The 24,741-nt window shown below is 35.9% G+C and overlaps 1 protein-coding gene and 1 pseudogene across 8 annotated transcripts in view; one reads left to right on the top strand and one right to left on the bottom strand.

Moving 5' to 3' along the window:
- SLC4A10 (solute carrier family 4 member 10) overlaps positions 1-24,741 on the bottom strand; it is a 312,534-nt gene that overhangs the window by 60,829 nt on the left and 226,964 nt on the right. The window lies entirely within an intron of this gene.
- LOC105748765 (ribulose-phosphate 3-epimerase-like) lies at positions 4,228-4,919 on the top strand (annotated as a pseudogene).

Below are 24,741 nucleotides of genomic sequence, written 5' to 3'. Positions count from 1 at the left end.
TTACTTGTGGTTATTTGTTTATTTATGTACAAAGGTTACTGGAATGATGAAACTTAGGATATGATATAATTATTTTGGAAGGAGAGATAGAGCAAGAAGAAAGGTTGGAGGTGGGAGTAGAAAGTGAGCTAAATCCATATTCATAAGAACAAAAGTAAATCAGTCCCATTTAATATTGGTAAACCAACAAATAGTAACATAAGCATATTATTTAGAGATATTTAGGTACCACCAAAAATAAAAACAAATCTAGGATAAAAGCACTTTCAGTGAGCTGGTGCTTTAATTATAATCTTTCTTTACTATTTGCATTTTTCAGGATGTTTATGGATTATTTTGATAACAATAAAATGTATTTGAAAAAAGAATTGGTTCCCCTTGTGGCAGCTCTAAATTTACTTTCTTATTTCGATGTGTAAAAATTATCTTGAAGTCCCTCCTGTATCTAGTTTTGTCTTTTAATTTTCTCTCTTTAAAAAATTCAAAAGTTTGCAATCATGGGGAAGCCATTCCAGTATTTCTCTGAAACATATCATACCCTGCTTGATTAGAATTATATGCTCAAGTTATTTGGATCGTTTTCAACTTATGTCATCATCTAATGTTCAAAAAGTGATCATCTTTAGCAGTATCTGTCCCTGGTAGCTTTTAAAACAGGTTATTCCTCAATGTCATTTTCACTGTAATTCAAAACTTACTGCTTCTGTGATAAAGAGACATGTTAAACTTGCTTTTTGGTCATTAACTTAATGTACCCATCTTGTCTAGATTCTGAGATAAACAATGCTTAAATAGTCATTATCATTTCTTCTGGCACCTTGAAAAATTATGTTTCGAGATTTTATTTGTAAGGATCACTATAATAATGTCAGAGTTAGCACTTATTTGTAGCCATAATTTTTTCCACTTCAGTTTGTAGAAACTGCCTCATTTCTTCCTCCATGTAGAATAAGCATCGTAGAAATACTAAAAACATGAATTGCTTAAAAATTATGATACAAATTTAATTACTTGTGGATATTGAATACAGGATACTTTTGTGGTGGTCTATGTGTCAGATAACTTGTGTACCACTTCAAATCCTATCAGCCATACCTCTTCTTCTAGCCTCTGCTGCAGTGATCAGTTCTTCAGAGACTTCAACTGTTCACTCTCAGGTGCAACCCCTTGAAGCCTTTCTTCAGGCTGCATCATGTATCTTTCTTCCTGCTCTTGTACTGCTGCCATCCTTAACAATGGGTGATAGAGGTTGCTGGATATATGCTTCCCCTTTTCATCCCCAGGGCAAACATTTGTGAGTTGCATTTCATAAGCCTTCTTAGAGATCCTATCAAATCAAGCATCAGTCACCTATACTTTTGACCAACTAGGTAACACAGTTTCTTACTGGCTTTATCTCCTTCCCTATATCACTGTCTTAGTCTATTCAGGCTGCCATAATAAAATGCCATAGACTGGGTGGTTTAAACAATAGAAATTTATTTTCTCACAGATCTGGAGGCTGCAAGTCCCAGACCAGGGTGCCAGCATGGTTGAGTTCTGCTGAAGACCCTCTTCTGGCTTGCAGATGGCCACCCTCTCCCTGTGTCCTTACGTGGCAGAGAGAGATGAGAGAGCTCCTCCCCTTCTTACAAGGACACAATTGATCAGATTTGGGCCCTACTCTTATGACCTCATTTAACCTTGATTACCTCCTGAGACACTATCTCCAAATACAGTCAAAATGGAAGTTAGGGCTTTAAAATATGAATTTCGAAGGGACACAATTCAGTCCATAGCAATCAGTCCCTCACTGTTCTTTACTCCTGCTCCTTAAGATCAATTACCTTCAAGGAAGCCTCTGACTTAGGCTGTGCTTTCAGGGGAACCGAGGATACAGCATGTTTTGTTCTATATGTGTGATAACAGAAAAAAGGATTCACTGAAAGCTTAGTCATAAGGCATTATTCACGATGCTTAATTAATTCAATAAAAAGTTAATGAGTGTCACGCAAGACACCAGGCTAAGTGTAGTATTAAATAAGAGACATGATCCTAGTGGCTTTCTTTAAACGCAGAAGAGAAATACTACACAGTCAATTACATAATTATATAAATACATTTGTGAAATGTACCATAAAGAAGTCTAGGTCACTAATGTAAATAAAAGGGGAGCCACACCTTGAGTCTGGGTGCCTAAAGAAAACAAGGTTTAAGCTGAGATCTAAAAGATGAACAAAATTTAGTAAGAAATGATGATGTGGGCACGGTGGTGCGGGTGGTGGGCTAGAGAGAGCAAAAAGCAGGTAGAAAGGCCTGAGCCAGGAAGACATGCACAGGAAGGTTAGCATAGCTGAAACAGAAGGGGAGTGGGGGGAAGAGATGGGGATGGGACTGTGAGACAGGCAAGGCCCAGACTGTGCGGACTGAGCATTGAGGGTCCTAGTATTTTGAATGTTAAAATGAGAACCCTAGGAAGCCTTTGAAGGATTTTTTGAAAGATTTTTTTTTTATCCCATTGTTGTTTTGGTTTTTGTAATTAATGTTGGTTACACAGCCCTCATTTACAGGTCATTTCGTTAATTGAAAATATCAGATCTAGGCATATCTAGATCAATTGTAGCTCCAGGTCTCAAGGAATGACATTAAAGGAAAGTACTCAGGTCACTGAGAGGTCTTGCAAGAAGAGTTAGTGGACATAGTAGAGAATTGTGGTAGGAAAGGTCCTCGATCTGTCATTCACCAAGGGAAGTGTAGGTGGCAGATCAGGTGAGCTACCACAGATGCCTAATCTACGTTATCATGCATGTCACTCCAAGACATGATTTCTGAGTTTCAGGTTGGGATCCAAGGACAAATTCTAATATGAATAACCTTTCCACACTTAACGAAGATACCCAGACACTTGTCTAGGGACAAAAAATTAACAATAGAGCTCCAGGCAGCATGTCTGTAGTCTGAAGTAAGATGACTATTTGTTTAAAAAAAAAAAAGTAAGACTTAAAGTATCCACACTGATCTTGAACCCTCCCCTAAATGGAGGCTTAGAGATAACATCTACAGTAGTCTCCAAAAACGATCCATTGTGTCTACAATATCTTGTCCCAAATCTCTGGCTCCGATTTTACAGTTGTGCCAGGATTAGATGAAAAACTATTAGGTGAAAAAGCAAGGCTTGCAGGCCTGCAAATGTCTTGCTACTGTTCTGTTCATATATATATGAACTTGCCAACGTCTTTCTGTAAGGCAGTTCACTAGTAAGGGGCAGTGTATTCCCATGATGGGAAATTCCTCCAAATGAATTTTTCTGTTACTTTACCTCAAAAAATAAAATAAAATAAAATAAAAAAGGCCTAACACCATAGGAGCTTGAAGGGAAAACATTTGAGAAAAGTTTTTTATATTCTGAAAATTTGGTAAATGTATTGATGACAAAAGGAAACTAAAATGCAAAACAAAGAAAATATGCCAAATTTCTCACAGGAGTAATATAATAAGAGAAAACTAGCATGATAGTAGATGTATACATTAAGCATACATCTAACATAAATATATATATGCATACATATAACAGAATATTATTTAAAAGGAAGAATTTTATTTGAAATAACAGAATTTCATTTGAAAGAAAGTTGGGAACAAAAACATTTATTAGCCATTTGATCCCATTTATATTACTAACAAAGGGCACATCAATGGATATTTGAAGTTATTTATCTGCATATTTTAGCAAAATCACTAAATTAGCCAGCTCTTCTGTTAACTTACTCCACTTAAGCAACAAAAACCAAGCAAACTGCTATTTCTGACTCATCTGAATAAAGGCAAGTGAACTTAAGACCTAACTTATTGTAAAATAAATTCTTTAAAGCTATAACTCATGCCTTTACTCTGATTTACACTTGGGAAAATTAATAATTATTTCAAATGAAAATTTAGTCACTGCTCAAAGATTAAAGTACTAACACATTTTTAAAAAGAAGAAGAAGAAATCAGGATAAACCCTTCATCTTGCTGGAGGACTCATGTAACTTGGCTCTTGGAAACCAGTACCATGGTGTCCAGCTGTAAGATTGGCCCATCCATCTTCAACAGCAACCTGGCCAATTCAGGGGCTGAGTACTTCTAGACACTGGTCTCTGGGGCAAATATGTGCATCTGGATACAACAGATGGGTATTTGGTTCACAGTGTCACTTTTGGTCACCCTATGGTAGAGTCTCCAAAAGCAGCTATGACGGGATCCTTTCTTTTTTTTTTTTCTGCGGTACGCGGGCCTCTCACTGCTGTGGCCTCTCCCATTGCGGAGCACAGGCTCCGGACGCGCAGGCTCAGCGGCCATGGCTCACGGGCCCAGCCGCTCCGCGGCATGTGGGATCTTCCCGGACTGGGGCACGAACCCGTGTTCCCTGCATCGGCAGGGGGACTCTCAACCACTGCGCCACCAGGGAAGCCCGGGATCCTTTCTTTGAAATGCACAGGATGGTTTCTAGGCTGGAACAGTTGGTAAAGCCAATGGCTGCAGTAGGGGTCAATCCATATATATGAGAACCCAGGGGCCTTAATTAAAGACATTTGGGAGAATGAGACAAAGGTTGGACTTGCCATCAAACTAGGAATGACAGTTGAGTATTTGGCACCATGGGCTAATCAGATAGATATGGCCTTGGTTACACCAGTTGAACCTGGGTTTGGAGGGCAGAAATTTATGCAAGATATGATGCCAAAGTTTTATCAGTCAAGGGTCCAATTTCTGTCTTTTGGCAGAGAGGTTAATGGTGAAGTGTAGACCATGACACTCTCCATAACTGTGCAAACACAGTGGCTAACATGATTGTGTCTGGCAGTGCTATTATAAGGAATGAAGACCCCAGATCTGCGACCAACCTGTTAAGAGATATTTGCTCAGAAGCTACTCAGAAACAATCTCTTCATTGGTGAAATCTCAAGGAGCCCAATGTTTCTATTCATGAAATTTCCCTTTTATTGGAAAACAAGAATGTTGACTACCAAATCATATTGCATGAAGTGGTGCTGCTTTCCTGAGCAATTATTCATTCCCATGACTAAAACCTATTGTGCAAAACGTTCTGAGAGGTTAGAAACTGGGGTGCATACCTACATTTTTAATGATGGCATTTAAAGATTAGGGTACAGAAATACCCTGCTTATTATTGGGAGATTTGATTTTTATAAAGAGTAAAAATATAGCTGTCTTAAGATTATAAACAGAAATGTATCTTAATGCCTAAAGAAGGCATATTACCTATTATGAAGAAAATTATTTTTCTGCATTTCTGAAAAGAATTTTCTGTTGTTTCCCATCTGTTATCCAAAAGTAAATGAAGCCCTTATGTTTTTCCTGTTTCATCATTTGTGATTTGATAATATGAGCAGAATAAAACTAATGAAAAATATAAGCTTGAATCTGGTTAGGATGGCATACCATATTCCTTTTGCATCTAAAACATCTATATTTTCCCTTTTTACTTTACAGTCAAATACATAAAAACTATTTTCAAAATGTCTGAAGCCCAGGGGTTTTCAGGTGGTCTGCTCTAAAATATAGGCATTGATTTTATCAGGATGTTTTCTTTGCCAGCGTTGCTTAAGGGGTAGATTATTCAGTGATTTTTCCTCCTTTCTTAATGCCACCTACCATTCTTAAGGACATTAAATAATGCTGTTGCTTTAGTTCTGAGTACAAGGAAAAGTAAAGTCTCTATTTGGAAGTAATATTGAGCTGAAACTTGACTCTGCCCCTTTAGGCCTATTTGACCTCTGAAAAATCACACAACCTCTTTGAGCTTCTATTAACTCATTATACATCAAATGTAATTATAACAATTGTGCAGGATCATGTTGAGCCTTAAAAGAGGCACCATAAAATATGCAAAGTTTCCAGTACTATTCCTAGAATTTAGTAGATGCTCAATACAGTATATAAGTTTATGTTATGAGTTATAAAGTACTTTGATATAATCGCATTAAATTTACAAATCATTCTTATGACTGCTAGGACAGGTATTTTTCTCCCCATTTAAAAATAAGAAAGTAAAGCTCAGTAGCAGGCTGGTACCATGGAAAGTCTCTAGTAGGCATAGAATTTTTGGTCTGTACTCCTTTTAAAATGCAGCCCATAGGGAACACACCCTAACAAAATAAAGACTATGTGACAAGCCCACAGCTAACATCATATCCAATGATGAAAAGTTAAAAGCATTTCCTCTAAGATCAGGAATAAAACAAGAATGCCCACTCCTTGAAGTAAGTCAGAAAGAGAAAAACAAATATATTAACACATATATGTGGAATCTGAAAAAAATGGTATAGACGATCTTATTTACAAAGCAGAAATAGAGACGTAGACGTAGAGAACAAATGTATGGATACCAAGGAGGAAGGGAGGGGATGGGATGAATTGGGAGACTGGGACTGACATATATAGACTATTGATACTATGTAAACTATAAAATAGATAACTAATGAGAACCTACTGTATAGCACAGGGAACTCTACTCAATGCTCTGTGGTGACCTAAATGGGAAGGAAATCCAAAAAGAGGGGATATATGTATCCGTATAGCTGATTCACTTTGCTGTGCAGGTGAAACTAACACAACATTGTAAAGCAACATTTATACTTCAACAAAATTAAAAAAAGAAGATTGCCCACTCTTGTCACTTTCATTCAACATAGTATTAGAAGTTCTAGCCAGAGCAACCAGACAGGAAAAAACATAAAAGGAATTCAAATTGGAAAGGAACAAATTAAACTGTAACTGTTTGCAGATGACATGATACTATACACAGAACATTCTAAAGACACCACGAAGAAACTACTAGAACTCATCAATGAATTTAGAAAGTTGCAGGATACAAAATTAATATACAGAAATCTGTTGCATTTCTATAAACTAACAATGAGAACTATCAGAAAGAGAAATTAAGAAAGTAATCTCATTTACAATTGCATCAAAAAATAAAATACCTGGGAATAAATCAAACTGAGGAGGTAAAAGACCTATGCTCAGAAAACTATAAGACACTGAATAAAGAAATTTAAGACAACACAAAAAAGATGAAAATATGTACCAGGTTTAGGGACTGGAAAAAGTAATACTCTTAAAATGACCATACTACCCAAGGCAATCTACAGATTTAATGCAATCGTTATCAAAATACCAATGGAATTTCCCACAGAACTAGAACAAATAATTGTAAAATTTGTATGGAAACCCAAAAGACCCTGAACAGCTAAAACAGTCTTAAGAAAGAACAACAAAACTAGAGCTATCACACTTCCTGATTTCAAACTGTACTACAAAGCTACAATAATCAAAATGGTATGGTACTGGCACAAAAACAGAAACATAGATCAATGGAACAGAGTAGAGAGCCCAGAAATTAACCCACATTTATATTAATCTATTACAAAGGAGGCAAGAATATGCAATGGGGAAAAGACAGCCTCTGCAATAATGGTATTGGGAAAACTGGACAGCTACATACAAAGGAATCAAACTGAGCTGGTTTCTGACACCATATAAAAAATAAACTCAAAAAAAAAATAACTCAAAATGGATTAAAGACTTATATGTAAGACCTGAAACCATAAAAATTCTAGATGAAAACTTAGGTATTACACTCTTAGATATTGATCTTAGCAAATTTTTTGGATCTGTCTCCTCAGGCAAGGGAAACAAAAACAAAAATAAACAAATGGGACTACATCAAGCTAAGAAAACTTTTGCACAGCAAAGGAACTATCAACAAAATGAAAAGGCCACCTACTGAATGGGAAAAGATATTTGAAAATGATATATCCAATAAAGGGTTAATATCCAAAATATACAAGGAACTCATACAACTCAACATCAAATAAACAAACAACCCAACTAAAAAATAGGCAGAGCACATGAATAGATATTTTTTTCAAAGAAGATGTACAGATGGCCAGCAGGCACATGAAAAGATGCTCAACATCACCAGAGTAATGCAAACTAAAACCACAGTGAGATATCACCTCACATCTGTCAGAACGGCTATTATCAAAAACACAACAAATAACAAGCATTGGTGAGAATGTGGAGAAAAGGAAATCCACATGCTCTATTGACAGGAATGTAAATACAGCCACTATGGAAAACAATAGAGAGATTCCTCAAAAAGTTAGAAATAGAACTATTTCTGTAAGCAAAGGTGGTGCCTGGATTTGGCCCATGAGCCATAGTTTGTTAACTCTGCTCTAGACTTTTAGAGATATAAGGAATTTGAGAAGCTATCTGACGGGGTTTTCTTAGAAGGGATTTAAGGATTGGAATTTGAGAATTTTGGAGGCAGTTATTCCTGGGTTACTAGACCAGCTTTGTAACATTTCCTAATTGTCTTATCTCGGGCAAATTATTTAAGATGTCTATGCTTTGATATTCTCATCTCTAATTGAAGGTAATCATATATAATTTATGGAGGTGTTGGGAGAATTAGAAAAGACACTTAAAGTACTCAGGACAGTGTCAGGCACACAGGAAGAACCTGGAAGGTGTTAGCTGTGACAATCACCAATCCATTTTACAGAGGAGGGAGCAGAAGTCTAGACCCAGTTAAGGACTTGCCTAAGGTTACAGTAATAGTGGCAGAACCAGCCGTGCTTGTGCAAGTCGCAAACCTTTTGAGCCTCTGTCACTTGAACTGCAAAATGAGGGGGTTGGACAACATCTTCTCTTGGGACCTTCTAGTTCCACTGCCATCATTCTACTAACTGGCACCCTAGGGCTTAAAGAACTAATTTACCTCGGTAAGTACATTCCTTACAGTCTGGAAATGACTTCATACACAGCATCAGTAAACTGGCAGAAAAATCAGGCATTGGAGAGGGAGACTCTGATTTAGCATTAATAAACATACATATATTTATATATAATGTATAATTATGAATATTATATAATATATATTATATATCTTTTTTTAGTCACATATCTTAAATATCTAGGAAGGGAGCCAAGTCCTTGGCAATTAGTATTATGAATAATTGCACTGAATACATTTCAAGTCGTTCTTGGATATGCCTCAGGGACTTTTATGCTATACATTCTTATAACAAGTCAAGTATTTATGCATGTTCAGACTATTTTGACAAAATGATTAAAGTAATGAGATGGAAAAAAAAATAGAACTACAATATGATCCAGCAATTCTACTTCTGGGTATGTATTCAAAGAAAATGAAAACACTAATTTGGAAAAAATGCACCCCTGTATTCATTGCAGTATTATTTACAATAGCCAAGATACGGAAGCAACCTAAGTGGCAATTAATAGGTGAATAGATATGGAAGCAACCTAAGTGGTGATTAATAGATGAATGGATAATGTGTGTGTGTGTATATATATATATATATATACACACACACACACACACACACACACACACACACACACACACACACACCACACACACACAATGGAATATGAACCATACAAAACAATGAAATCTTGCCATTTGTGACAATATGAATGGACCCAGAGGGTATTATGCTAAGTGAAATAGGTTAGACAGAGAAAGACAAATACTGTATGATTTCATTTATGTGTGGAATCTAAAAAATAAAACAAATGAACAAACATAACAAAACAGAAACAGAGTCATAGATACAGAGAACACACAGGCTGTTGCCAAGAAGGGAGAGGAGTGAGTGGAGGAGAGAAATAGGTGAGGGAGATTAAGAGGTACAAACATTCAGTTACAAAATAAATGAGTCACAGGTATGAAATGTACAGTGTGGGGAATATAGTCAATAATTACATAATATCTTTGTATGAAGACAGATGGTAACTAGATTATCATGGTGATCATTTTGAAATGTACAGAAATATTGAATCACTATGTTTTGTACCAGGAACTAATATAGCATTGTAGGTCAATTATACTTCAAAACATACAAACAAACTCATGAACAAGAGATCAGATTTGTGGTTACCAGTGGCAGGGGGTGGGGATGATGAAGGCAGTCAAAAGGTACAAAATTCCAGCTGTAAGATAAATAAGTACCACAGATTTAATGTACAACATGATAAATATAATTAACACTGTTGTATATCATATATGAAATTAAGAGAGTAAATCCTAAGAGTTCTCATCACAAGGAAAAAAACTTTTGTTCTATTTCTTTAATTTGGTATCTATACAGGATGATGAATGTTCACTAAGTCATTGTGGTAATCATTTCATTATGTATATAAGTCAAACCACCATGCTGTATACCTTAAACTTAGACAGTGCTATATGTCAATGATATCTCAATTAAACTAGAAGACAAAAAAAAGGATATGCCCAAATATACTGAAACTGAAGAAAGCCAAAGATAAAGAGAAAATCTTAACAACATCTAGGGAAAAAGACATTGTTTTTAAAGAGTAACAGTAGGATTGACAATGACTTCTCCTGAGCTAAAATTGAAACCAATGGAATGAGGTCATTAACAGGCTAAAAGAAAACATTTGGCAATCCAGAATTCTATAACTAGTCAAATATTCATCAAGAATAAATGTGAAATGGGTGAAGGTGAACAAAAGGTACAGACTTCTAGTTATAAGATAAATAAGTTCTGAGGATGTAATGGACCACATGGTGACTATTGTTAACAACACTTAATTGTATATTTGAAAGTTGCTAAGAGAGTAGATCTTAAAAGTTCTCATCACAAGAAAAATATTAACTATGTGTGGTGATGGATGTTATTATTAAACTTATTGTGATGATCATTTCACAATATACATATATATCATTAAATCACTATGTTGTGCACACCAAAACATGGAGCCCATGGACGGTGGGGTGGGCAAAGGAAGCTTCCTTTACTAACATTGTCTTATTTCCAGTCTAACTTTACTCTGTAACAGAACCAGATGGCTAAGAATATTCTAGAACTGTGGATACTGGCCCCAGTGTTATGCATTTTATTATTCCAAAAAAGATCTAGTAGGTTAGGAGATGACAGGGTACAGATTTAATCCATAAACCAAGACATTTATACCTGTGTTCCAAATTATAATCAGAAAACAAATACATATCAACCACTTTATTCTTACACTCTTGTTATGTAACAAATATTGCAAAAAAATTTTTTTTTAAAAAGAACAGGTATCTGCCATATTTTTCTACATAAGTTGTCATAATTTGAAAGAATGTAAAAATAAATCTTTTCAAGGTAAGGTCCAAGGCCTCCAACCTTGTGAGGAAGAGATATTTTTTATATTCCCGATGCTTTTAAATCTCTGGGCATGGTTCTGAGAATAAAGTATACTGAAGGTGGTGAGGGGAGGGTCAAAATGCTACCTGCCTTCGCTTCCCAGCAGGGAATCCCAGCTAACTAAGCATGTGGGAGTGAGGAAGCAGCAAACGGCTTGGAAAGCTGCTCCGAGATCTGCCAGCTAAAACTTCAAGGTCCTGCTGAAAGATGGTGTACAATTCATTGGTCAGGGATCCCTAAGTTACAGCCGTGTGAACATGTGCCTGTTTTTTGAAACTGGCATATGCTCCCTAAAGTCCCCTTTTTAGAATCATAACAAGTATTTAAACTGCTACAGAGATCAGAATAATTATTTTAGATATTTGCATAGGTATATACATTTATGTTCTGCTCAGGCTTAAATCATCTGATCATACAGAATAACTGCCTCAACTCGTTACCCAGCCTTGTCATGAATTCAAATAATGATAGCATAGTTAGCTATTGCCATAGATAGCACAGTTAGCTATTCGGCAGTAATGCTGCCGAAAAGAAAACAGTTAATATCATTCATTAGAAGCAATAGTCTCTTTCTTGTTAAAGTAGATTAGTAATATATTGCCTGAATCTGCTGTATCAAGCACCAATACTTTTCAGGTAGCTAATGATTAAAATTCTCCAAGTTAGGGCTTCCCTGGTGGCGCAGTGGTTGAGAATCCGCCTGCTAATGCAGGGGACACGGGTTTGAGCCCTGGTCTGGGGAGATCCCACATGCAGCTGAGCAACTAAGCCCAGGCACCACAACTACTGAGCCTACGTACTGCAACTACTGAAGCTCGCGTGCCTAGAGCCCATGCTCCGCAACAAGAGAAGCCACCGCAATGAGAAGCCCGTGCACCACAACGAAGAGTAGCCCCTGCTCTCCGCAATTAGAGAAAGCCCATGCACAGCAACAAAGACCCAACACAGCCAAAAATAAATAAATTTTTTAAAAAATTCTTCAAGTTGGTCATTTTGCTAATTTACCTCAGAAAAAAAAGGCCCAACACCATAGTTTAATAGAAAATTATTTGAATATTCTGAAAATTAGGTGAAAGTAAATTTACATATGATAAAAGGAAACTAAAATGTAAAATAGAGACTATATGACAAGTTTCTTGCAGAAGTAACACAACAAGGGAGAAAGATAACACTATAGTAGATGCATGAATACATCTACGTATAAATGTATGTGTGTGTGTATACATATATATATATATGCTTTCTTTAGCTACTGTATATTTATGCATATAGATATGATATGCATACAGCTACCATATGCATGGCAGAAGGCACTTGGTTTTCTAGTTTAGTAGTTTGATTTCTACATTTTATAGATGGAGGAAACTAAGTGTTTGATAACTCATCCAAGGTCATAGTGATTAGATTTGAATCCAGGTCTTCTTGACCCTGAAACTTCTGCTTTTTTCTCTATAATATGCTTCATCTAGATATAACGGTGCCATTTCCATTAGCATAGCCAGAAGAGTGAGATGGCTCCAGAATAAATTAAGTAATATACCATTAATGTACGGTCTTCTCAGCTTCCCCTTTCAGGACCCCTCTCCTTTAAGATATTCCTCCCAAAACATCCTGCAGCCCTGCCTTCACATCATGACAACTACACCACTACCCTTGCCCAACTTCCAGATTCCTATTTTCTCATAGCCTCATGTAAACCTGGCCACCGGGCTAGTATCACTTCTCCATTCACTTTGCTTGCTGTGTGCACCATTCTCTCAGGGCTATGGTCTCTGTTTTCCTATGTGCTGGCACTGTATTAGTGAGGACAATGGCGTAATGTGTTACTCCAATCCTGGGAGTGTATTTACATTTCAACAGTGACTTTCCAAAAGTATTAAGAAGTTTGGGATAAAAATGTCAAGCTCATAGGGGAGACATTTTTTTTGGGAGAGTTAGGTCTGTAAGTGGACATTAGTTATCTATGCCTCCTTGTCAGGCCTATCTCTGGTTAATAATATTCCTCTTCCATAAATCAATTCCAAGGAGGAAAAATATGTTTTTTACCTAAAAGATTTATACGTCATAGGTATCATGTATAGCCAACCAAATCACCATTCTTTCCTGAGTCCACACCTCTAATATTTGAAATCTCAGCAGATAGTCCTCAGAGGCTGCACACTTGTACAGGAAGTTTGAAAAAGATCTCTGTACCAACCCTTGGTAGATCAAAGAGGCCTTTGGCTGAGATTTTATGTCCTTAAAATGACAAAAGCAGATATTCTAAAATAAGTCAAGATAAAATGAGAAAAATCCCACTTTCCTCTTTTTTACCTATACTGATGAACTTAGTCCAAATATTTTTCATCTAAAACTACAAAAAAGAAAAGAAAAAAAAAAAAAAAACTAGAGAAAGCAATAAGCTTTTGGAATAAGCTCTTCTGTTACTTACATCTCCAAAATAATGTTTAGTGACTCTGGCCATAAGATGGAAATATTAATGCAAAAAAGAAAATCTTTAGGTGCATAAAATAGCCTGGTGCCTATGACATTGGACTTTGGACTCTCCAGCCAGAGTTCCTGTATCAGTCAAATCCAAGCACTTAACTGAGTGACCTTAGACAAGTTACTTAGTGTCTCTATATTTTAGTATTTTTAAAGTCGGGATAGTGACAGCAATCAACCTCATAGGGTTATTATGAGGGTAAAAATGAGTTAATATAGGTAAAAGCACCTAGAACAGGGTCTAGCATAAGTAAATATTAATTAGGTGTTAGGTATCATCATTGTTGTGGTGGTTATTACAATTGTGGCTACCACCAGCTCAAAGACTGGAAAGTTCAACAATCCAAAGGCAAAAGAATGGGCAGTATCTGCACTTTTTCTATATTTTTTGAAACACCAGTATAAAATGCCATAATTAGTGTTGGATTGTTTGGCTTAAAATATACTCTTCACCAAACACAACCTCTACTACCCTTTACTCCCCAAAGAAAAGTATGCTCTAAGCCATCTTAATTATATAAATGGCTACAGAATGATTAGATAAACATTATAATTAAATGCCTGCATCTAGAAGTCTTTGCTTTTGTTTCAAGGCTAACGGAGGTGATCAGTCTTCTCTACACAAGAAGAGCCTATGGCTGCCTTCTAGAAAACATAATTTGGTAGAACTCCCTTCAACATTTTACTAATTTTAGTCCCTAGGTTACAGATGCTCTGCTTTTGCCTTTGTAGTTATTATTAGTACCTTTCTGTGAGCGCTGAACAGTAATGATTTGTGATTCTTTTTTTTTTTTTTAAGTCTCTTTATTGATTAAATCACCTTAAGAGTGCTGTGTAGCAAGTTAGGTATTAACATTAGGCATAAAATCAGAGAGTTATGATGTATCTATAGAAGCCAAACATGTTTTTACACCTATTCATTTTTCTTTTTCATAAAGTATTTTGAATTTCAAAAATAAAAAAACCACACTACAGAATATTTATAAAATAAAAAATGAAAAAGAAATCTCTCAGAATCTTTCCACCAATAACTGTAATTTTTGGTATATATCTTTCAGTAATTCTTATGTATATTTTCAACATTTTTATGAGCACATGAGCATTTCTAATCTCTTTTATATAGAACTATAATGTAAGTATTTTCTGTTTGCTCATTACGCTTCATAAGCATCGTTTTTAATGGATGTGGCATAGTTTACTCATTCTTCTATTACTAAACCTTTAATTTCTTTCTATTAAGATGACTATTTAAATAATACAGTCTCTATGAATACATCTATTTCCATGTTTCAGATTTTATTCTTAGGAGAGATTCTGTAAGTACTTAATACTTTTCTCTCTAATAAATTATTTAAACTTATAGCTATAATATATTATGAAGAAAATAGCTTTTCAAAAATGTGCAAAATAACTTTGCAAAACACCACCACTACTAGCTAACACTAAAAACATAAATACTTTCTCCATGAAATTTTTCTTAAACTTTTTCTCATCAGAATTTTATCTCCATTCAAATAGCTATAGGCTCTCCTTGGCCTCCAAATACAAATAACTTTGGAAGTATTTCTCACTCTCATGGCATTCTGTACCTTTATAACATTTATGTCAAGTATAATTAAGTAATTATTTGTGTAATATTTAATATCTAAGTCTTTCAATAGATAATATGCTCCATTGGGGCAGAGACCCATCTATGGTGCTACTTTTACACCCAAGTATCTGGAACATAGCATGTAGTCTTCTTTGTTCATTCAATGATTTAACAGGTTAAAATTATTTTGTACAGAGTATTATGCTAGGTGCTATGGGGAATACATAGACACATATGACAGTTACTGCCTTTAAGGAGTTATAATAAAATTGAGGTTTTACTATCATTTTTATTTTTTTATCATAGAAAAAAAATTCATGGGCTTTAAAACCAAATGAACCTACAAAACGAAAAAACAACCCACTGAATGAGAGAAGATATTTGCAAATAATATGACTGATAAAGGGTTAATATCCAAAATATATAAACAGTTCAACTGTTTATATTTACAACTCAATATCAAAAAACACGCACACAGGGACTTCCCTGGTGGCACAGTGGTTGAGAGTCCGCCTGCTGATGCAGGGGACACGGGTTCATGCCCCGGTCCGGGAAGATCCCACATGCCGTGGAGTGGCTGGGCCTATGCACTATGGCCACTGAACCTGCGTGTCCAGAGCCTGTGCTCCGCAACGGGAGAGGCCACAACAGTGAGGCGCCTGCATACCGCAAAAAAAAACAAACAAAAAAAAATGCACACACGCGCGCGTGCACACACACACACACACACACAACCTGATTAAAAAAGGGCAGAAAACTTGAATAGACATTTTTCTAAAGAAGATATACAGATGGCCAACAGGCACACGAAAAGATGTTTAACATCACTAATTACCAGAGAAATACAAATCAAAATCTTAATGAGATATCACCCACACCTGTCAAAACGGCTATCATCAAACAGCCTACAAATAACAAATGTTAGCATGGGTGTGGAAAAAAGGGAACCCTCCTGCACTGTTGGTGGGAATGTAAATCGGTACAACCACTGTGGAAAACAGTATGGAGTTCCTCAAAAATCTAAAAATAGAACTACCATATGATCCAGCAGTTACACTCCTGGGTATATATCTGAAAAAAAAACACTAATTTGAAAATATACACAAACCCAATATCTATAGTAGCATTATTTACAGTAGCCAAGATATTGGCAACCTAAGTGTTTATCAACAGAGGAATGGATAAAGAAAGTGAGATATATATATACTTAGCCATATATATAATTGGCTAAGTGATATTCCATTTTATATATATATATATATATATATATATATAATGGAATATCACTTAGCCATAAAAAAGAATGAAATTCTGCCATTTGCAGCAGCACGGATGGACCTAAAGGGTATTATGCTTAATGAAATAAGTCAGACACAGAAAAACAAATACTCTATGTTTTCATTTATATGTAGAATCTAAAAAATAAAACAAATGAATGAATATAACAAAACAGAAACACACTCCCAGATATAGAGAACAAACTAGTGGTTAACCAGTGGGGAGAGTGAAGTGGGGAGGGGAAAGATAGGCATAGGGGATTAAGAGATACAAACTACTATGTAAAAATAAGTAAGCAACAAGGGCACACGAGGGCAGACAGCAGAAGCAAGACTACAATCCTGCAGCCTGTGGAACAAAAACCACATTCATAGAAAGATAGAAAAGATGAAAAGGCAGAGGGCTATGTACCAGATGAAGGAACAAGATAAAACCCCAGAAAAACAACTAAATGAAGTGGAGATAGGAAACCTTCCAGAAAAGGAATTCAGAATAATGATAGTGAAGATGATCCAGGACCTCAGAAGAAAAATGGAGGCAAAGATCGAGATGATACAAGAAATGTTTAACAAAGACCTAGAAGAATTAAAGAACAAACAACAGAGATGAACAATACAATAACTGAAATGAAAACTACACTAGAAGGAATCAATAGCATAATAACTGAGGCAGAAGAAGGATAAGTGACCTGGAAGACAGAATGGTGGAATTCACTGCTGCGGAGCAGAATAAAGAAAAAAGAATGAAAAGAAATGAAGAGAGCCTAAGAGACTTGTGGGACAACATTAAATGCAGCAACATTCGCATTACAGGGGTCCCAGGGGAGGAGAGAGAGAAAGGACCCGAGAAAATATTAGAAGAGATTATAGTCGAAAACTTCCCTAACATGGGAAATGAAGTAGCCACCCAAGTCCAGGAAGTACAGCGAGTCCCATACAGGATAAACCCAAGGAGAAACACATCAAGACACATAATAATCAAATTGGCAAAAATTAAAGACAAAGTATTGAAAGCAGCAAGGGGAAAGTGACAAATAACATACAAGGGAATTCCCATAAGGTTAACAGCTGATTTCTCAGCAGAAACTCTACAAGCCAGAAGGGAGTGGCATGATATACTTAAAGTGATGAAAGGGAAGAACCTACAACCAAGATTACTCTACCCGGCAAGAATCTCATGCAGATTTGATGGAGAAATCAAAAGCTTTACAGACAAGCAAAAGTTCAGAGAATTCAGCACCACCAAACCAGCTCTACAACAAATGCTAAAGGAACTTCTCTAAGTGCGAAACACAAGAGAAGAAAAGGACCTACAAAAACAAACCCAAAACAATTAGGAAAATGGTAATGGGAACATACATATCGATAATTACCTTAAATGTAAATGGATTAAATGCTCCCACAAAGAGACACAGGCTTGCTGAATGGATACAAAAAACAAGATCCATATATATGCTGTCTACAAGAGACCCACTTCAGACCTAGGGACACATTCAGACTGAAAGTGAGGGGATGGCAAAAGATATTCCATGCAAATGGAAATCGAAAGAAAGCTGGAATAGCAATACTCATATCAGATAAAATAGACTTTAAAATAAAGAATGTTACAAGAGACAAGGAAGGACATTACATAATGATCAAGGGATCAATCCAAGAAGAAGATATAACAATTATAAACATATAGGCACCCAACATAGGAGCACCTCAATACATAAGGCAACTGCTAACAGCTATAAAAGAGGAAATCGACAGTAACACAATAATAGTGGGGGACTTTAACACCTCATTTACACCAATGGACAGATCATCCAAAATGAATATAAATAAGGAAACAGAAGCTTTAAATGACACAATAGACCAGAGAGCTTTAATTGATATTTATAGGACATTCCATCCAAAAACAGGAGATTACACTTTCTTCTCAAGTGCGCATGGAACATTCTCCAGGATAGATCACATCTTGGGTCACAAATCAAGGCTCAGTAAATTCAAGAAAATCGAAATCATACAAGTATCTTTTCTGAGCACAACACTATGAGATTAGAAATGAATTACAGGGAAATAAAAACATAAAAAACACAAACACGTGGAGGCTAAACAATATGTTACTAAATAACCAAGAGATCACTGAGGAAATCAAAGAGGAAATCAAAAAATACCTAGAGACAAATGACAATGAAAACATGACAATCCAAAACCTATGGGATGCAGCAAAAGCAGTTCTAAGAGGGAAGTTTACAGCAATACAATCCTACCTCAAGAAACAAGAAAAATCTTAAGTAAACGATCTAACCTTACACCTAAAGGAACTAGGGAAAGAAGAACAAACAAAACCCAAAGTTAGCAGAAGGAAAGAAATCATAAAGGTCAGAGCAGAAATAAATGAAATAGAAACAAAGAAAACAATAGCAAAGATCAATAAAACTAAAAGCTGGTTCTTTGAGAAGATAAACAAAATTGATGAACCATAAGCCAGACTCATCAAGAAAAAGAGGGAGAGGACTCAAATCAATAAAATTAGAAATGATAAAGGAGAAGTTACAACAGACATTGCAGAAATACAAAGCGTCCTAAGAGACTACTACAAGCAACTCTATGGCAACAAAATGGACAACCTGGAAGAAATGGACAGATCCTTAGAAAGGTATAACCTTCCAAGACTGAACCAGGAAGAAATAGAAAATCTGAACAGACCAATCACAAGTAATGAAATTGAAACTGTGGTTAAAAATCTTCCAGCAAGGGCTTCCCTGATGGTGCAGTGGTTGAGAGTCCGCCTGCCGATGCAGGGGACGCAGGTTTGTGCCCCAGTCCGGGAAAATCCCACATGACGTGGAGTGGCTGGGCCCATGAGCCATGGCCACTGAGCCTGCGCATCCGGAGCCTGTGCTTCGCAACGGGAGAGACCACAACAGTGAGAGGCCCGTGTACCGCAAAAAAAAAAAAAAAAAAAAAATCTTCCAACAAGCAAAAGTCCAGGAACAGATGGCTTCACAGGTGAATTCTATCAAACATTTAGAGAAGCGCTAACACCTATCCTTCTCAAAATCTTCCAAAAAATTGCGGAGGAAGGAGCACTCCCAAACTCATTCTGTGAAGCCACAGTCACCCTGACACCAAAACCAGACAAGGATGCTACAAAAAAAGAAAATTACAGACCAGTATCACTGATGAACATAGATGCAAAAATCCTCAACAAAATACTAGGAAACAGAATCCAACCACACATTAAAAGGATCATAAGCCATGATCAAGTGGGATTTATCCCAGGGATGCAAGGATTCTTCAGTATACACAAATCAACAATGTGATACACCATATTAACAAATTGAAGAATAAAAACCATATGATCATCTCAATAGATGCAGAAAAAGCTTTTGACAAAATTCAACACCCATTTATGATAAAAACTCTCCAAATAGTGGGCATAGAGGGAAGCTACCTGAACATAATAAAGGCCATATACAACAAACCCACAGCAAATATCATTCTCAATGGTGAAAAACTGAAAGCATTTCTTCTAAGATCAGGAAGAAGACAAGGATGTCCACTCTTACCACTATTTTTCAACATAGTTTTGGAAGTCCTAGCCATGGCAATCAGAGAAGAAAAAGAAATAAAAAGAAAGAAATTGGAAAAGAAGAAGTAAAACTGTCACTGTTTGCAGATGACATGATACTATACATAGAGAATCCTAAAAATGCCAACAGAAAACTACTAGAGCTAATCAATGAATTTGGTAAAGTTGCAGGATACAAAATTAATGCACAGAAATCTCTTGCATTCCTATACATTAATGATGAAAGATCTGAAAGAGAAATTAAGGAAACACTCCCATTTACCATTGCAACAAAAAGAATAAAATACCTAGGAAGAAACTTACCTAGGGAGACAAAAGACCCATATGCAGAAACTATAAGACACTGATGAAAGAAATTAAAGATGATACCAACAGATGGAGAGATATACCATGTTCTTGGATTGGAAGAATCAATATTATGAAAATGACTATACTACCCAAAGCAATCTATAGATTCAATGCAAACCCTATGAAATTACCAATGGCATTTTTTATGGAACTAGAACAAAAAATCTTAAAATTTGTATGGAGACACAAAAGACCCCAAATAGCCAAAGCAGCCTTGAGGGAAAAAAATTGGAGCTGGAGGAATCAGACTCCCTGACTTCAGACTATATTATCAAGCTACAGTAATCAAGACAATATGGTACTTGCACAAAAACAGAAACAAAGATCAATGGAACAAGATAGAAAGCCCAGAGGTAAACCCATGCACCTAATGGTCAACTAATCTATGACAAAGAAGGCAAGGATACATAATGGAGAAACGACAGTGCCTTCAATAAGTGGTGCTGGGAAAACTGGACAGCTACATGTAAAAGAATGCAATTAGAACACTCCCTAACACCATACACAAAAAGAAACTCAAAATGGATTAGAGACCTAAATGTAAGACCGGACACTATAAAATTCTTATAAGAAAACACAGGAAGAACACTCTTTGACATAAATCACAGCAAGATCTTTTTTGATCCACCTCCTAGAGTAATGGAAATAAAAACAAAAATAAACAAATGGGACCTAATGAAACTTAAAAGCTTTTGCACAGCAAAGGAAACCAGAAACAAGACAAAAAGACAAGGAGAAAATATTTGCAAATGAATCAACGGACAAAGGATTAGTCTCCAAAATATATAAACAGCTCATGCAGCTCAATATTAAAAAAACAAACAACCCAATCCAAAAATGGGCAGAAGACCTAAATAGACATTTCTCCAAAGAAGACATACAGATGGCCAAGAAGCACATGAAAAGCTGCTCAACATCACTAATTATTAGAGAAATGCAAATCAAAACTACAATGAGGTATCACGTCACACCAGTTAGAATGGGCATCATCAGACAATCTACAAACAACAAATGCTGGAGAGGGTGTGGAGGAAAGGAACCCTCTTGCACTGTTTGTGGGAATGTAAATTGATACAGCCACTCTGGAGAACAGTATGGAGGTTCCTTAAAAAACTAAAAATAGAATTACCATGTGATCCAGCAATCCCACTACTGAGCATATACCCAGAGAAAACCATAATTCAAAAAGACACATGCACCCATGTTCATTGCAGCACTATTTACAATAGCTAGGTCATGGAAGCAACCTAAATGCCCATTGACAGATGAATGGATAAAGAAGATGTGGCACATATATACAATGGAATATTACTCAGCCATAAAAAGGAACGAAATTGGGTCATTTGTTGAGACGTGGATGGATCTAGAGACTGTCATACAGGGTGAAGTAAGTCAGAACGAGAAAAAATTAATGCATATATGTGGAACCTAGAAAAATGTTACAGATGAACCGGTTTGCAGGGCAGAAATTGAGACACAGAAGTAGAGAACAAACGTATGGACACCAAGAGGGGAAAGCCGCAGGGGGTGGAGGTGGTGATGTGATGAATCGGGCGATTGGGATTGACACACTGATGTGTATAAAACTGATGACTAATAAGAACTTGCTGTATAAAAAAGTAAATAAAATAAAATTCAAAAATGAAAACAAAAAGCAACAAGTATATGTTGTACAGCACCAGAGAATATAGCCATTATTTTATAATGACTTTAAACAGAGTATAATCTATAAGAATATTGCATCACTATGCTGCACACCTGAAACTAATATAATATTGTAAAACGACTACATTTTAATTAAAAAAAAGTATACCTGAGTTTGACTCTCATTTACCATTCATTGGTTCTGGGATATTGAGCAAATTAATTAACTTATTGGAACCTCAGATTGATCATCTGAGGGGTAATACTTATACCATAGATTATTGTGAGGCTTAAATAAAGCCATGTATGCAAATTTTTGTTATTGCTCATATAAATTATAAGGCATTCCATAATTACTTGTTGAATGAATGAATAAAGCCTTGCCAATTTTTGCTCTTCTTTCTTTTTTTCCCCAGTTTGTTTATTTTCTTCTCATTACCATTGTCTCAGTCAATAATCAGGACTTAAACATTCCATACCAAGGTTATTGCTCTTTGCTCCACTTCCTATGATCACCTTCTAATCTATTATCACATAATTATTCCCAGAGCTTTGTCATTACCCCCAATGATCTTTTACAATAAAACTCATTACAATTTTTAAGACTCTCTGCCAACTGGTCCCAGGATTTCATCTATCTACCTTGGTGCCCTCAACTCTAATTATGACCTGCTCATGCAGAGATAATGAAGAGAGAGAAAAACAGATACGCCATATATAAGAAACTCAAGTTACAGGTACAACAGAGATGGAGTGATAAATTAAGGTAGTTTTTTACTTCTTCTCCTGGACCATTAAACATATGTCTAGTATAAATACTTAACATGCCAGGTTGCAATGATTTGACTATGCATTGCCTCTAGCTCCCTCCTCATTTATTGATTCAACAAATTCTCTGTGTGCAGCCACTATGTACAAAGCACATCTCTAGTCTCTTCTTGTTAATCACTGAGCTCCTTTAGAGTGGAGACCATATTCATTTTCACACTATCAATGTTAACACAATTCAGAGAAAAGCAATAGATGTTGAAAGAATGAGCCTAATAAGAGAATTTAAGAACAGAATGGCAAATCTACTTATTATACCTTAAACATTTTGCTCTATTCTTCCTTTGAGTTTTGTAAGTTGCTATTTTCCTGAAATGGAAAATAAATTTGTTTACACAGGAACTGATTTGATGAGCACCACCTGGCCCTAATTACCTCATTCTATGGCTTGTCAAAAGATTTTAATTTCCCATAATAAAACTTTTTTTTAATTGAATGAAAGATTGTTTAAATTCTACAGTGCTTTACAGTTTTCAAAAGTTTTCACACACATGATTTCATATAATCCTATAATAACCCCTTTTACCCTTTTCTCCTATATTGCTACCCCCGCCTTCCCTTTCCCCACTGGTAACCACTAGTTTGTTCTCTGTATCCGTGGGTCTGTTTCTCATAAAACTTATTCTTAGAAAGAAATTACAAAATAATGTATCCACACAATGCCAGTTGAACACTCCAAAATATACAAAGAGAACAAGCCTTTTCTTTTTTCAGTCTTTTCTTCTGTCCCCAAAGTATTATAAGTGTGGTAGGTATCCTCCCAGAGCTCTTATTCCCTACATATTTCACATGTACTTCCTGTGTATTTTTGAGGGTTAAGATGTTGTCTCTAGAAGGCTGCTCTTAGGGGCTTACCCAAAGCAACTAACTAGGATATTGGTATAGATTCCTATCTTTTAATCCAAATTATTATCAAGTTTCTTAAAAATAAGGTAAAGTGGGCTTCAATGTGATACAACAAAATTCATCTCCAGCCAAGATTTTTTTCTCTTCTTGTCAAATACCTATTTACAGGGAATCATTATAATCAAAATAAGCACTTTTATGCTCTAAAATAAGAATCCATTTTACTGCATATGTTAATATTATTCAAATATTTATGTTTTAAATCCCTCTATTTTTATATTTTTAATTTCCTGTGATAAATTTTAAACTGCTTGAAGATAATATCTAAGAGACTTAAATAAAATTTATCCAAGTTCCCTCATATTCTAAATATTAATACTAGAAATTAATTTGGTCAAACCAGTGGCCTATAATGTGGTACACTGTCAAAAGTGTTTGACTAAATGTTAGATGTGTTGAGTTTTAGCTCTAGTTCTTCTACTTGGGTAAGCCATAATCCCTTCTGAGCCTTAGTACAAATTCTAAATAGAGGTGATATTCATTCAACATTCATTTATTTTTTCAACAAATTTTCATTGAACATCTATCTATTTTGTGCCAGGAACTGATCTGAACACTGGGAAAGCAGTGATCAAAACAGACTAAATCCCTTTTCCTCATGAACTCACTCTAGGAGGGGAACACACAATAAATTAGACTAATAGAGGTATCACTCTACATAAGCACAATACCATGTGCCGATGAGGATGCGGAGCGATAGGAACACTCATTCATCGATGGTGGGAGTGCAAAATGGTACAACCATGTTGGAATTTTCTTATAAAGTTAAAATATAGACTTTTCATATAACCCAGCAATCCTGTTTCTAGGTATTTACCCAAGAGAAAATGAAAACGTAGGCCAAGTAAAGACCTG

Source organism: Orcinus orca, chromosome 7, assembly GCF_937001465.1.
Source record: "Orcinus orca chromosome 7, mOrcOrc1.1, whole genome shotgun sequence".
NCBI lineage: Eukaryota > Metazoa > Chordata > Mammalia > Artiodactyla > Delphinidae > Orcinus > Orcinus orca.
This window is presented reverse-complemented; position numbering and strand designations above follow the sequence as displayed.